General features: G+C 39.7%; 1 protein-coding gene across 1 annotated transcript in view; it reads left to right on the forward strand.

The window, feature by feature from the left end:
- Positions 1-10,973: 10,973 nt before the first annotated feature.
- LLPH (LLP homolog, long-term synaptic facilitation factor) overlaps positions 10,974-14,680 on the forward strand; it is a 264,175-nt gene continuing 260,468 nt past the window's right edge. The window contains exon 1 of the mRNA XM_044088053.1: positions 10,974-11,089. The gene's annotated coding sequence lies outside the window, so the exon portion shown is untranslated. The remainder of the gene's footprint in view (positions 11,090-14,680) is intronic.

The raw sequence follows: 14,680 nt of genomic DNA on the forward strand, positions 1-14,680 counted from the left end.
AAAACAATGACTATTGTTGCAAACTGTGAACACACATGAATGGGTTCAGCAATACCCATATTTCTGGGGACAAGATAAAATAAAATATTTAAGAGTATGGGTTAAAAGAGATTATGTTATAGCAACTAGGGATGTGTGGGAAAAGACTAAACAAAAGATAATGTAAAAACTGAGAAACTGGAAGCTCTTGTTTATGGATATGGATAGCAAGGCAAGAGTAGAGAAATATGTTCTTAGTCCCTTTAGTTTTATATACAAATCAGGCATATTTTTAATAATCAGTGTAGAAGTTGTGGGCAGTAATTAATAAAGAGTTGAAGGGTTTTATCTGAGAGGGGAAGAGGGCAAGGGTCAAGTGGGATAAGTTGATCTTGCCAATAGAACAAGGTGGTTTAGGATTAACTAGCTACACAGTTAAGGCTTATATACATAATAGAAGCAGAAAGCTATAATTCAAAGTGGAATGGGATGATGATAAAGCAGGGGAAAATTCAAGAAATAAGGAGAGAGTAGGATTATGGATGAAGATCCTTAAGGAGAATAACTGCGGCCATATAGAATATTATATTCATAAAGTAGCAAAAAGTATTCTAAGAACTAAGCCAACACAAGAATTTAGAACGGTGATTTTGCTGATAGAGATGACTCCATTTAGGGGTACAGAGAATAGACAAGAGGAGGGCTGGAATTTACTGGAGAACACTGGGAAAGGAACTAATGTATTGGAATCAAATAACTACAGAGGGAAAGGTAATAGAATGAAAAGAGGCCAAGAAGACATTTGAACTGCAGACTGGAGATGGACTTATCTATCAGGGATTGATATCAGAGTACAGGCAAAGAGAAAGAGATATGGGAATCCCAAATGAAATATCTATTCTGGTAGAGGTTTTAGTTAAATATAGAACAGAAGCTGCTGCTAAAAAAGATAAATAGTAAGGCATCTAAAATGTTGAACAATAACTATATGAATCAATCAGAGGAGGTTATAAAAGATTGGGAAGAGAGATTGGATAAGCTATTCACAAAGAAACAATGGAAAGACATATATATGGCTCCCAAATATGCAACAAAGTCTAGAATATGTAGGATTTTTACTTGGAAGTGTATTTTTATACCCCAAGCAGATTCCAAATAATTTTTCCTCAAGTAGATGGCAAATGTTGGATGTGCGATGGGGAAAGAAAGAGGTAAGATGTGTTTTCTGAGTGTAATGAGTTGGCAGATTTTAAAAATTCCCTAAAGAGTATTCTTTCAGAAATATCGGGTGAGCAAATGGGTGCAACTAAGAAAATAATTTTTTTGAGCTGGGATACATGGTCTGAACTGCCTACACATCGAAAGGCCTTGTTAAGTTTGATTCTGGTGGCTGCCAAACAAGCAATTATTAGAAAATGGAAATCGAAGTCCAACCCGACAGTATTTGATGTAGTGAATAGTGTAATGGGGATAAAAGAACTGGATGCGTAACTTTATAAAAGGGTAGGAGCAAATTACCTAGAAAAAATAGAAATAGTGGGAACAACACATGCAGAATAATGTTTTGGAGGAGGAGTGAGGTTTAAGGAAAGCAGGAATTGATCAATTTATGCTGAATTGACGATAACTGTATAAAGGGATTTACCTACGCAAACATGAAGCACTGTCTTTCAGCTCACAGTTTATCATAAACTATATAACAAGAAACAGTGAGCTGAAAAATGATAAAAACATACAAAAATATTTTTGCAAAGTATTGACAATAAGCTCTCAGAACTACATGGCCACATGGATACTCAATCTCCAGTTTAATCACTGAAACTTGGCTGTACCATGATACAAAAAATGAGGAAATATTACCAACACAATACAATATTATAAGATTAGATAGGCTTAGACAAAAAGCTGGTAGGGTGGCAATCCCGTACAAACATAATGCTGAATTCTCTCTTCTCTCAAAGCATTTCAGCTTTCTCTAATTCTGAAAACACTTCTCAAAATAAATAGTCACAAAAAGATAGCCATCATAGGTATGTACATACCCCAGATAATAATACTACCATACTTGAAGACATCCTGTGCTAGATCTCTGCTAAAATCTCATATGAAACCTTCATAATAGGTGACCCTAATATTGACTGGCAAACAATAAACTCTGAGAGGCCAAATAACAAAATCTAGTTCTATAAATTCACCCAACTCATCTCTAACTAGGTACAACCAGTATAGTGCCAACACTCAGTTTGGGTGCAAACACAAGTTTCAGGGGTGACAGTCTTAAATGCATCCTCTAATTAACAATGCTCCAAATAAATGTCTTTAACAACTGTACTTGGATTCTGCAGTTCAAAGTCTTTTGCCATCAGGATTTCCACTAACAGAAAAATAGCCTTTTACCAACTCACTTTCTGGGCAGGCAATTCATGGTTTCAGTTACCATGACTTCCCTGAGAGTAAACTTTCCCAACACAGACGCTCATTTTGTACCACAAAGGCAAAGCCAGGCAGTCTACCCTAGACTGTATATTAACATCCTCTCCTGACAAAATCCCTTGCTGTGGTACTCTGCCTGATATTCTAAGCAACCAATCGATGCCATCAGACACCAAATCAGTAACCTACCCAACACTTTGTCATGGATAGAAAAGTATCTACCTTCCATAAAGACGTGTTTATTAACACATTTAATCTGTATAACTAAGAATCATTCAGGGCACTCACTTTAGATCATGCTTTATCACAATTCAATACAGTTTAACTAAACATTCTTGAATTGCTTGCTCCCCTTACATCCAACAGAGTGAAAACGGTCCTAGCTGCATGGTTATCCACAGAATCAATACAAATAAGGGACAGAGAGGCAAAGCCTGGAAAACGTGGTCTAAAAATAAAACAGATAAGAATCTACAAGCTTAAAGACAGTCAAGAAGCAAAGCTACACATCACTTCACCAAAAATGAGAAAACTTTCTACTGCACACTTCAAAATATGCATTGCTGTAACCCTAAGCTCATCTGGTTATCAGTTAACAAAATGTTAAACCCAGGGCAAACTTCACAACGTACCCCAAAACACCAAACCAAGATAGCATTGCCAATCAATTTACCCCCTCCTTTTATTAACACAGTCATATCTTTGACTGGTGACATATCAAAACAAGCACTCATAGTCTCCCCTCAATCAAATAATTTCTTTGTACGTTCTTCTCTTCATCCTGGTCCCACAGTCATGATCAGAAAACTCCTTAACAAACTAAAACCCACTAGCAATACCCCAGGCAATGTGTAAGGGCAATATCTTAAAACAAGTGTACAAGCACTCTCCTTTCATTGGTGGTATAGTGCTGGGCATGGCTGCTTTCCAAGCCGTTGACTTGGGCTCAATTCCTAGCCAATGTAAGAAGTCAATACATTTAGAAACCCACCTTGATGATGCAGTTTAGGGACAAAATGTAATGTTCATTTTTTTTTTTTTTGTGGAGGAGTTAGCAAAATGGTTAAGATCTTTACCTAACAGTTCCAAGTACAGGGTCTAATTCTGACCTCTGGTTATTGACTAGGCTTCTAATAGGCTGACAGCCTACTGCTTTAGGGTTGAGGGCTAATCGAATGGTTAAGATGTTTACCCCACAGACATAGGGTACAGGGTTTAATTCTCACCTCTAAAACAGTTGGGATACATGACTAAACTTAAAAAGGCACCTGTGGTAATTAGCCTCGTAAACACCTATCCTATCTCAATTTTGATAAATAAATCCTTAACTAAGAATACTGTCCCATCAAGCTGGGTAAAAATAAAAAAACATTCATCATACCCTTGCATAATGGAAATGCATCCACAGACCTTTCAAACTGTAGGAAAATATTATTCCCTTATCAAAAGTGCTGGAGAAATATATATACAAATACTGAACTACCTGCATAAAAAACAACTTCTCTCCTGTACACAACAGGGTTTTAAACCCCATCATAGCATTGCTACTGACCTACTGAATGTCACTACAACCATCAACCCACAAAGAAATTACGGTAACTTAAAGTATTCTTCTTGAATCTAAAATTTTAGGTACTGTGTCCCACAAGAAACTTTTTCAAAAAAACTCTCCTCCATAGATCTAGCTAAACCCTCCCTACACTGCTTTCATAGTTATTTATCAAACAGGGCACAAGCCATTAAATAGTAAACTGACTTCTCCTCTTTCCTCCCCATAAATATAGGGGTCTCACAGGGAGCCATTCAATGTTTCTTACTCTTCATTAACAATTCTCACAGCTGCTAAATGTGCCCCAATAGTCCAATATGCAGACAACTGTACCCTGGACCGCACTGCTAAAATCATGACAAAAACTGCAAAACATCACATAAGAATCATTCTCCGTTACTGAATCATAGTTAAACAACTCCTACTACCCCCCCAAAAAATAAACAATCCAATATTCTTTATTCCCAAACAAATGTCAGTCTAAAAGGCCTCCTTCATGCTCACCTCTACTAACACCATGACTGAACAGGTAAAACAGGCAAAACTACTAAGAGTCATCATAGATGACTGACTAAAATCTGACCTCCACATACCACAAGTTATCAATAGAACTAATTAAAACTTGGATCCCTATACAGATCTAATGTATACCTTACTGTTATAGCCAGAAAATGCATAGCCACCACTTTCTTACTGCCATCTCTCCCATATGCTGCCCTTATTTTTTCACTAACCTTCAAGTCATACTATTAAACAAACTGAAGCAATGTTACATTAAAAAAGCCAAATCTGCCACCAAAGTACCCTACAGAGGATACCACTGTCTGGTTCTCAAACAGCTAAACTGGTTAGAACTCCCACAGTACTTAACACACACCTAACTTACAACAGTACACAGACCTCTCAAACCCAAAACTTCCCATCCAGCCATACTACCCCAGCAGAGCTTAACGTGTCAGAAATAGATCACTTCTCAATATTACCAAAGTGTACACTACTGCAGGAGACTTCCTGTATTCAGCTAATGCTGCCAAAGCCTACAGCCCCATCCCTTTATCACTGAAATCAATCCAAGATGTAAGCCCATTCAAACAAAATTACATTTGATGGATAAATGGGTCTGTTCCTGCATTCCCAAAGGATAGCTTTGTAATTTTCCTTAATATTTCACTGCAGACTACTCTCATCTCTAGTCAGACTGTGTATATAGCTGTCAAGCTATCTTACACCCAATTTCAGATGGTGTCCAACTCGATTTTAATGTCACTTTCACTCTCGCATAGCTACCTACACTCCTTTCATATCTCTCATCCTCCTATAACTCAACAATTACTACCTTTCTTCTTGTCTATATTACAACACATTCTCTCCTCACTCTCCTACTACCTACATTTTTTGTTACTGTTCCTTCCAAATGCAAAGCTCTCACCTGCTACCCCCTGACCCACTCTTACACTAATTATGCTGCCAAGAGTTTGAAGCATAATCCTGTCAATAAGATACCACTTGCCTATACATACAGTTTTACCCTTACTGAGCTACATTTTTCCTTGAATTTCTCATGGCTGAGTGTAAATTTCCAGAATAATAAAATCATAATACCTACTATCCCTCAAATGTTGTACTGCACAGAAATAATACTAACCTGGAATGATGCCTCAAAAGAAGTCAGTCATCTCTTCTTTTTCCCAAACATGGATGGTATAAATACTTCCATTTCTCTGAATTTATGATATTTTCCTTATTTCATCATAAAAAATGGAAAATTCTACACTAAAATAGTTATAGAATCAAATAACTTCCATGTATACAAGATATTTGCTTTTGCACATATGTTGTGTGCTTCGTAAATGTACAGACACTGTTTAAGTATATCTTCTTCTTCTTTCAGCTGCTCCTATTAGGGGTCGCCACAGCAGATCAACTGTTACCATTTCCATTAAATATATGCAGTCGGTAAATACCTCCATACTGTTATATATACAATCATACCAGGAGTAATCTTGTTAATTGTAAATAATACCCCCACGTTGAAAAGAGGTTTTGCTAAATCCAGATGGATTTTCCTGGTAAGCAAAATAAAATATATATTGTGAATATTCTCCTCAGCCAATAAATCATATTAATACTAATGGATCTTTTGTCACCTCTACATAGGTGAATTAGTTTTGCTTTGTACTGTATGCTGTAGAAACTGACAGTGTTTACATTGTTTTGAGCTGAAATTTGTTTTTTCAAATGCCTATAAGTGTTTCTGGACTATGAATTATTTGGTTGTATATTGTACTGGACCTTTTCTAGAAGGGCCTCTGCTGAAAAGGGTCCTGCATGTTAAAGGGAAGAGTCCTAACGTGTCAGAAAAAATATCAATTGAATTCCTTTATTGCAAGCCAGAACTGTGAAGCACGAATACAGCAACTATATGTTTCCACTTTGAATAAAGCTCATAGTAGTGTTTTGTCAAGAAAGAAAGGAGTATTATGGAATATTGCTAGTCTAAGAAAAGCTGTTAAGACAGTCTGCCCTCATTTTTACATTTTCAATAATGAATACAGCCTTGTTTGTATGAAGAAAAAGGTACTGCATGGATGAATTCATAGAAGAGCAAAACAGTGTATGCGAAAATGCAAAAATGCAACAGCACTGACAGATCCTGTATAATTATTGTGCTATTTTCTGACGTCAATTAAGTATGTAAATTATGACTGGAAGGAATTTTCCTGAATATTTTGTTTTGCATGTACTTAAAGTCTGTATTTCTACCATGTTAGTTAGATTATGTTAGACATAGTTTTATGTAATCTCAATCAAGCTGCCACTCTATTCTGAACAATACATGTCTTGCTTTAAACTGCTTTCATGTTTCATTGGATTTACTAATAACAGACAGTAAAAAGGAACCTCTTAACACCGCATGGGTCAGTTGGACTTTCCTGGTAAATAAATGTAAATAAATAAATAAATATTCATCATTTATTGCTGCAGAAAAATATGATCAAATTTGCAAGAAATTATCAAAAAAGTTTAAAAAAGTAAGGCTATACTCCATTTATCCATCCATCCTCAACCCCTTTTTCCCATTTTGCACATGGGGTAGGAGTGTCACTTCAACAGTTTTTTATTTGTACTGTTTACGGAGGTGGGTTTGACTTTTGAGCCTTGCCTAAAAAAGGCACTATTGGGGCAGCAAGAGCCTTGGCCAGTATTTGAAAGCCTAGGAGTGACAGGTGCAAGCCGTCTCTTGCGAAGCAACAAGGCTTGTCGAGCATGTCGTCCCAGGCTGACAGACACCGGATCCCCTTTGAATGACATCAGAAGCTTAGCCAGTTGTTGAAATTGATCATTTTTTCTTTATACTGCGGTATCATTCTTGGTGAGGGCAGGAAGCTACTCAGGGTCAGGGTCATACCCACCTGGGCTACATGATCAGAGAGCTCTTCCATGTCTCTTTTCATGTAGTCCAGGGAGGTAAGTCTCAGGTCATTCACACCAGCATGAACAATGACAGAGTCATATTTGTACTTGTTCTGGAGTGACCTGAGTGCTTGTGTTATGTGGCGGATTCTGGCTCCGGACAGGCAGCTAACAGTAATCTTCTTCTTGCCCAGCCTACTGAGTGGGACGTCAGTGTGCCTGACTATAGAGTCGCCTATTACTAGTGTGTTAGGTATGTTATTTCACCTTAAGGGCTGTGATTGTGCGGCACACTGATTTTGTGTTTTATGTGTTGTCTGGTTTGTGACGGGAGGTGCAGGTTTTTTGGGTGTCTGCTTTGGAGGTCTCTGATGCTTTTGCAGGTTTTTATTTAGAGCCTCCGAGTATGATTTTGTGTATTTATGTGTATTTTTTGCCAGTGCTGGTTTAGTATGTCTATGTGAGGCTGGGGGTGTGGTGCAAGTGTTAACCTTCTCCTCATGACTGCCTGTTCCAGTCTTGGGTGGAGAGAGCTTAGCCTCCAATTTAGCTATATAACTGCATCTCTCGCATATGTTAATGTTTTGTGGTAGGAGGAGAGGGTTGTCTGTGTACATGAGGCAGTTGTAACATTGCCTCAGGATACCCAGGTTCACAAGCCACAGATGGGCCACATAGAAGGATTTCCTAAGTACTTTGGCAATATGATTGTCAAAGGAGAGATTACTATCTACCTGGGTCCCCAGATCTGTTATTACCTCTTCTGTATTAAGGGGGCTGCTGCCTATGTGGTAATTCGTGGGTGTTTTGTTTTTCCCAAATGGGACGACTATGCATTTTATGGCATTTAGCTTGAGGTCATGACTTTGACACCAGCTGTCTGTCTCAGTAAGGCCTTTTTGAAGGATGTCCATGTCAGCTGGAGAGTCAAATATGGCTCCCAGTTTGCAGTCACTGGCGAAGTTGGTTAGCCATATAGTCCTCCTGTGTTTGCCTGTACTTCTGAGAAATATATGCCGAACAGTAGGGGTCCCAGAACCGAACCTTGCGGGACACCACTTGTGACTGGTTTAGAGTCAGACCTGGAGCCCGCTATTCTTACTGTGTGAGTTCTGTCTGTATGCCAGTTGGCAACCCATCTTGTGACGTAGGGATTTATGTTCAGGCTGGTGAGTTTTTCTATAATACCCGAGTGATTAATGGTGTAGAACGCCTTGGCGAGATCAAGGTAGGCTGTGTGAACCACCTTTCCCTCATCTGTGGCCTTGGTGACTGTCTTGAAGAAGTCAACCAGGTTTAGTAGGCATGATCTGCCCTTAACAAAGCCTAACTGGGTCGGGTCAAGTGTTTGGAGGTTCCCAATGTCTTTGTTAATGAGTTCCATGATGATGCGCTCCATTGCCTTGCAGACCAGGCTAGTCAGGCTTATGGGGCGATAGTTACCAGGGTCAGTTGTGGCCCCTCCTTTGTGGAGCGGAATAACTGTTGCTGTGCGCCATTCTATGGGCACGTAGGCTGTGGAGAGGCTGAGGTTGAACAGCATGTTTAGGTGGGGGGTTAGTTCATTCTGTAGTTCATGCAAGACGCAGCCTGGGACTTCATCTGGCCCCATTGATGCTGTGTTTTTGGCTTTTGAAAGGGCTGTTTTCACCTGTGTTTCTGTGATTTCCGGGACACTACACTTTTCCGGTATTGTTGTGGGCCCTTTTGAAGGTGAGAGGGAGGTGAAGTTTGCACTGAATCTATGTGCCAGGATGCTGGCAATATCAGTAGGTTCAGTATATTTTGTGCTATTTTGCGCTAGCTCAGAGCATATCTGCGAGTTGCCACTTAGATTCTTGACATAGCTAAAAAAAGGCTTTGTGGTTATCTTTCGAATCCTTGGCTATTTTTCTTTTGTAGTTAGCCTTGGACGATTTTATGAGGGACCTTAGTTTCTTACTGATACTGATCAGGGAGGTCTTTCCTTCTTGGGATTTGCTTTTTTTCTGAACCAGTTTCCTCCTTCTGTGTATAACCTGTTTATGGCAGCTGTCCACCAGACTGGTTTCCTTCTCTTATGGGGAGTGAGTCTATCATTTGCAAAAAATTTACTCAACCCCCGAAATATTACCTCCATACCCTTCAGAAAGGGTTGCACTTTTTTAAGTAGTCGCCACTTATAACCATGAAATAACTATCTTTACAGGTACATTCCCATCACATAAGCATGTTTTGTATAGCTCTCTACTGCAAGTATTAGTTTAGACAGTTCTAAACATTCTGTACTTTTTGGGTAATAAAAGTATCTGAAGAATGCTTAGAAAAACATGTAAGTTCACCGAGTATGTCTAGATGCATCCATGATTCACACTAATGAGGTACATTTAAGAGATGTGATCATAGCAAAGAGCAAGAATTACATTCTTATTTTTCTCACTACACATTCTTTATATACCAGATCCTACACAACTAAAAGGGAATCTCTCCCAGGATACCCTAAAATACAAACTCTGATTTTCCTCATCTTTCTCTTTCTCTCTTCCTCACTCTATTAATCATCTGCCTTACAAACATTCAGCTAAAAGCTACAATAATTTTAACACACTTTCAGTTAACAATTTCTCATCTCCACAGTCCTACTTTCTTCTCCACATCAACTTATCTGCAATAGATCACCATCTCTTAACATGAAAACGCCTATAAAACAGGATGTTACAGTTGCGTGCTTTTTGGGTATGAACTAAATAAATTGTTTGCATATTTGTATTATATTTATTGTTTAACGCTTATGTTTCAACGTTGTTTTAATCACAGTAATATGCTGTATCTGTTCTCGACTTTTTGGAGCTTTTCTCCCCAGGTCAACGCTGACAAGGGGTTACATACACTGTCTGAATTTCCCGATCAACAAATGCAATAAATAAAAAAAATTAACAGGTTTAATTTAATAACGTATGTATACCCATAAACAGATATATCTTTATGAGGAATATGACGGTTGTGTAAATCTGGCCTCTAGAAGATTGTTACTGTTGAAGTGACACCCGACCCCATGTGCAAAAATGGAAAAAAGGGGGTTGTGGGTGGACAGATCAGTAAATTGACGAGAAAAGATGAATCTTTGATAGTGCTATTCCTACAATATAACAGTTGAGGTACGTTGACTTAGCTGCTCCCTAGGTGCGCACCGTGCCCTCTTCGGCGTAAGTACCGAAGTTTCACTGTCTATCCTAATAACTTGGCGTTACTCCTTTTAGCAACCCATCTGCATGCAGTAATACTTTCCATCTGAATCCTTCTTCTATTTATTTCCCAATTCCCTGGCCATAAAACAAACAAATCCGCGACAGGGTTTGCCACCCGGCGGTGGAAACACTGGCTATAGGTGAGAATTACTATTTATATGACACCCTGACCGTTTCATGTGCAAAAATCAGTAAAAGCGATTCTGGAATAGTCATTAGCGTGTGGTGTGGAAGAACTATGGTGGCAGCCTTGCAAGGTAAACAGCCTATGGTGTAATCCGTAGCTGTAGATGTTTCTACCCGTGTATAAGAATGTAGAAACAGGGGTTACGGGTGGATATAATCCTGAAAAGTCCCGCCCATTGCTAATTCTGAACACAATTGTTTCCGGTGGTTAAGTGATCACTCTTCCTGTTAATTACGTTTCTTGGTGGAGCGTTACAAAATATATCTCGCCGCTCGTGGAATGATTTAAATTGACTTAAAAGTGAGTAAACAGTATTGATATAAATGCCTTACGATAAGAAACACCGGTTATTTATGAAGTATTTAGTATAGTGTGTGAAAAAAACACGTGTTTCATTTGACGGAACTGTTTCACATCCGCGGACGTAGTCTGATTTGTATTAAAATGTATTCCCATTCATGTGAAGCGGCGATAGTGTAGTGTACTGGCTCGGCTCACCTTCTTTTCTGCGCAGGAGTGGGCGTGGCTCTGGTGATTGGCGTGAAAAGTTGCATATGAAATGAAGCATATTATGCAGTGACATCATGCATATAATTAATGAGGCCGAATGTAACACAATTGTACTGTAAAAATATCGTGCAGAAATAATGGCTTGTACTTGCTCTTGTCGTCTTGCAAAGTAGATATATTAAAAGATTTTGCATTAGCATGCATTCCCTGAAGGATACAAAGTCTGAAACTCAAATGTCTAGCTAGGCGTATTCTACGTACTCTACAGACTACAGTTTCAAGACATAACCAAGAGAAACCATGGGCTACAGTTTCAAGACATAACCAAGAGAAACCATGGGCTACAGTTTCAAGGCATAACCAAGAGAAACCATGGCTTTATGATACCAGCTTTACACTTTACAGTAACTTCACACAAGTACAAAATTAAATTCTCTGGCTACAACCCTGAAATTTAGTGACATTAATCACTGATGATTTGCCAGAAAATCCCACATTTTGTGAGGAACAGACCAAAAATAAGAGGCAAAAAACCTGGGCAGTCTGCAAAAATCTGGACAGTTGACAGGTTGGGTACTAAAGATGGAGCTAGATGGAGGGTTTACAGAACTGTCCTTTAAAGTTTCAAATATAGGTATTACAGTTAAAAAGCACATAATCATAAAATGTGTGATTTTGAGAGAAAACAAGTGCGAGTATAGTTATTAAAAATGTCACTCTATAGATTTGTATATATTGAGAAGCGCATGTTGCTGCAAATCCTCAATCTATAAACTGCCTTACTGGGCAACGGCTCTGTATCAAGAAAGGAGTCCCAGTGCTAGTATGTATACTTAATTTTGTCCAAGAATAGTGGCTGAAGAGGTGAAGCGCTCTGCAGAAAACATTAAACGTAAAAAGTCAACGCTGTTTCATTGCACAGTTCGGAAACAGAATATTCATTTGCACCGGATGAATACTGAATACTTCCAACTGACGTACAACAACGTGGGAAGGTTTTGGGCGGTGCTTGCTACTGCGCATCTGGTGAGCCAGTACACTACACTATCGCCTGTGAAGCAACCTGGCACATGGTCTCTCAACTATGTTTGATTGTTGTATGGGCATTCTATTAGAGAAGTACTTTGTGCTTAGATCGGCGTAGGTATGGGTGTGTCGGTAGTGATTGACAGAGAAAATGGGCGTGGAAACGCCTGATGACTGGCAGGCTTGCCAATGCGCATGTCACGTCATGTGAAACTGCTGAATAGTCGTGCATACATCTGTTAGTTGCACGGTTAAAGAGGAATACAATATTTTTTTTTGCACCGTTAAATAGGAATAAAATATTACTTTTACAGGGGGCAAACCCTGCACCCCCCTTCTTTACAGATGTGGATGCCTTAAGGACAGGTGACCAGTTAAGCACAGGCTGTGCAACAGTGCTGCTACCATCTTCCTAAAACAAGAAGTACTGGTAAAATGTAACAGTCGGTTTAGTGTCTAAAAAAACAACAGTTCGGCACAGGAATGAATATTCAGCAGATTCCACATGCCTCCAGGAATTGTTGGCCTGGAGGTGTGTTTGTGGTGGGATTTGCTATTGCGCATCCTGTGAGGTACTTCTCTAATAGAATGCCGTTGTATGAGTGGGGGTGGGCGCTGCCTCTGAATCTCCTTTGACACAAGTCTGTGGTGTGATACTGCCATTTGTAGGCTAGATGACGCTCTGTTCACATCATACTGTAGCCCCCTTTGATAGTGTAAGGTGGTGGTGAGTGTATGGGATGTAACTTCTCCTCCCGTGAATTTTATTCTTCGGAGATTAGGTTGCTGTTTAGTTCACACACAAGTTTGGGCGTGTTTTCACTGACTGACACCATACAAGAGTTAGATGGCAAGAGTACTTTGAGGGGCTGATGAATGAAAAAAATGAGAGAGAGAGAGAAGGTTGGATGATATGGGGATAGTGAATCAGCAAGTGCAACAGATTAGCAAGGAGGAAGTAAGGACAGCTATGAAGAGGATGAAGACTAGAAAGGCTGTTGGTCCAGACCTGTGGAAGCATGGAGGTGTTTAAGAGATATGGCAGTGGTGTTTTTAACCAGATTGTTTAATGAAATCTTGGAAAGTGAGAGGATGCCTGAGGAGTGGAGAAAACATGTTTTGGTACTGATTTTTAAGAATAAGGGTGATGTGCAAAGCTGTAGTAACTACAGAGGGATACAACTGATCAGTCACAGCATGAAGTTAAGGAAAAGAGTAGTGGAAGCTAGGTTAAGAAGGGAGGTGATGATTAGTGATCAGCAGTATGGTTTCATGCCAGGAAAGAGCACTACAGATACAATGTTTGCTCTGAGAGTGTTGATGGAGAAGCATAGAGAAGGTCAGAAGGAGTTGCAGTATGTCTTTGTGGACTTGGAGAAAGAATATCACAGGGCGCCTAGAGAGGAGTTGTGGTATTGTATGAGGAAGTCAGAAGTGGCAGAGAAATATGTAAGAGTGGCACAGGATATGTACGAGGGTAGTGTGACAGTGGTGAGGTCTGTGGTGGGAGTGGTGGATGCATTTAAGGTGGAGGTGGGATTACATCAAGGATCAGCTCTGAGCCTTTTCTTATTTGCACTGGTGATGGACAGCTTGGCAGATGAAATCAGATAGGAGACCCCGTGGACTATGATGTTTTTAGATGACATTTTGATCTGTAGTGAAAGTAGGGAACAGGTTGAGGAGACCCTGGAGAGGTGGAGATATGCTCTAGAGAGGAGAGGAATGAAGGTCAGCAGGACTAAGAATATGTGTGTGAATGAGATGGAGGATAGAGGAATGGTGAGGATGCAGGGAGTAGAGTTGATGAAGGTGGATGAGTTTAAATACTTGGGATCAACAGTTCAGAGTAATGACAAGTGTGGAAGAGAGGTGAAGAAGAGAGTACAGGCAGGATGGAGTGGGTGGCGAAGAGTGTCAGGAGTGATTTGTGACAGACTGGTACCAGTAAGAGTGAAATGGGAAGGTCTACAAGAGGGTAGTGAGACCAGCTATGTTATATGGTTGGAGGCATTGACAAAAAGACATGAGTCAGAGTGGTAGAGTTAAAGATGTTAAGATTTGCAGTGGGTGTGACAAGGATGGACAGGATTAGGAATAAGTATCAGAGAGTTAGCTCAGGTTGGACAGTTTGGAGACAAAGCCAGAGAGGCAGGATTGCTTTGGTTTGGACATGTGCTGTGGAGCGATGCTGGGTATATTGGGAAAAGGATGCTAAGGATGGAGCTGCCAGGCAAGAGGAAAGGAGGAAGGCCTAAGGTAAGGTGTATGGATGTGTTGAGAGAGGACATGCAGGTGGTTGGTGTGATAGAGCAAGATGCAGAGGACAGGAAGAAATGGAAACAGATGATCCTC

The sequence above is a fragment of the Protopterus annectens genome, chromosome 11.part0, assembly GCF_019279795.1.
Source record: "Protopterus annectens isolate FY-2018-M chromosome 11.part0, PAN1.0, whole genome shotgun sequence".
NCBI lineage: Eukaryota > Metazoa > Chordata > Ceratodontiformes > Protopteridae > Protopterus > Protopterus annectens.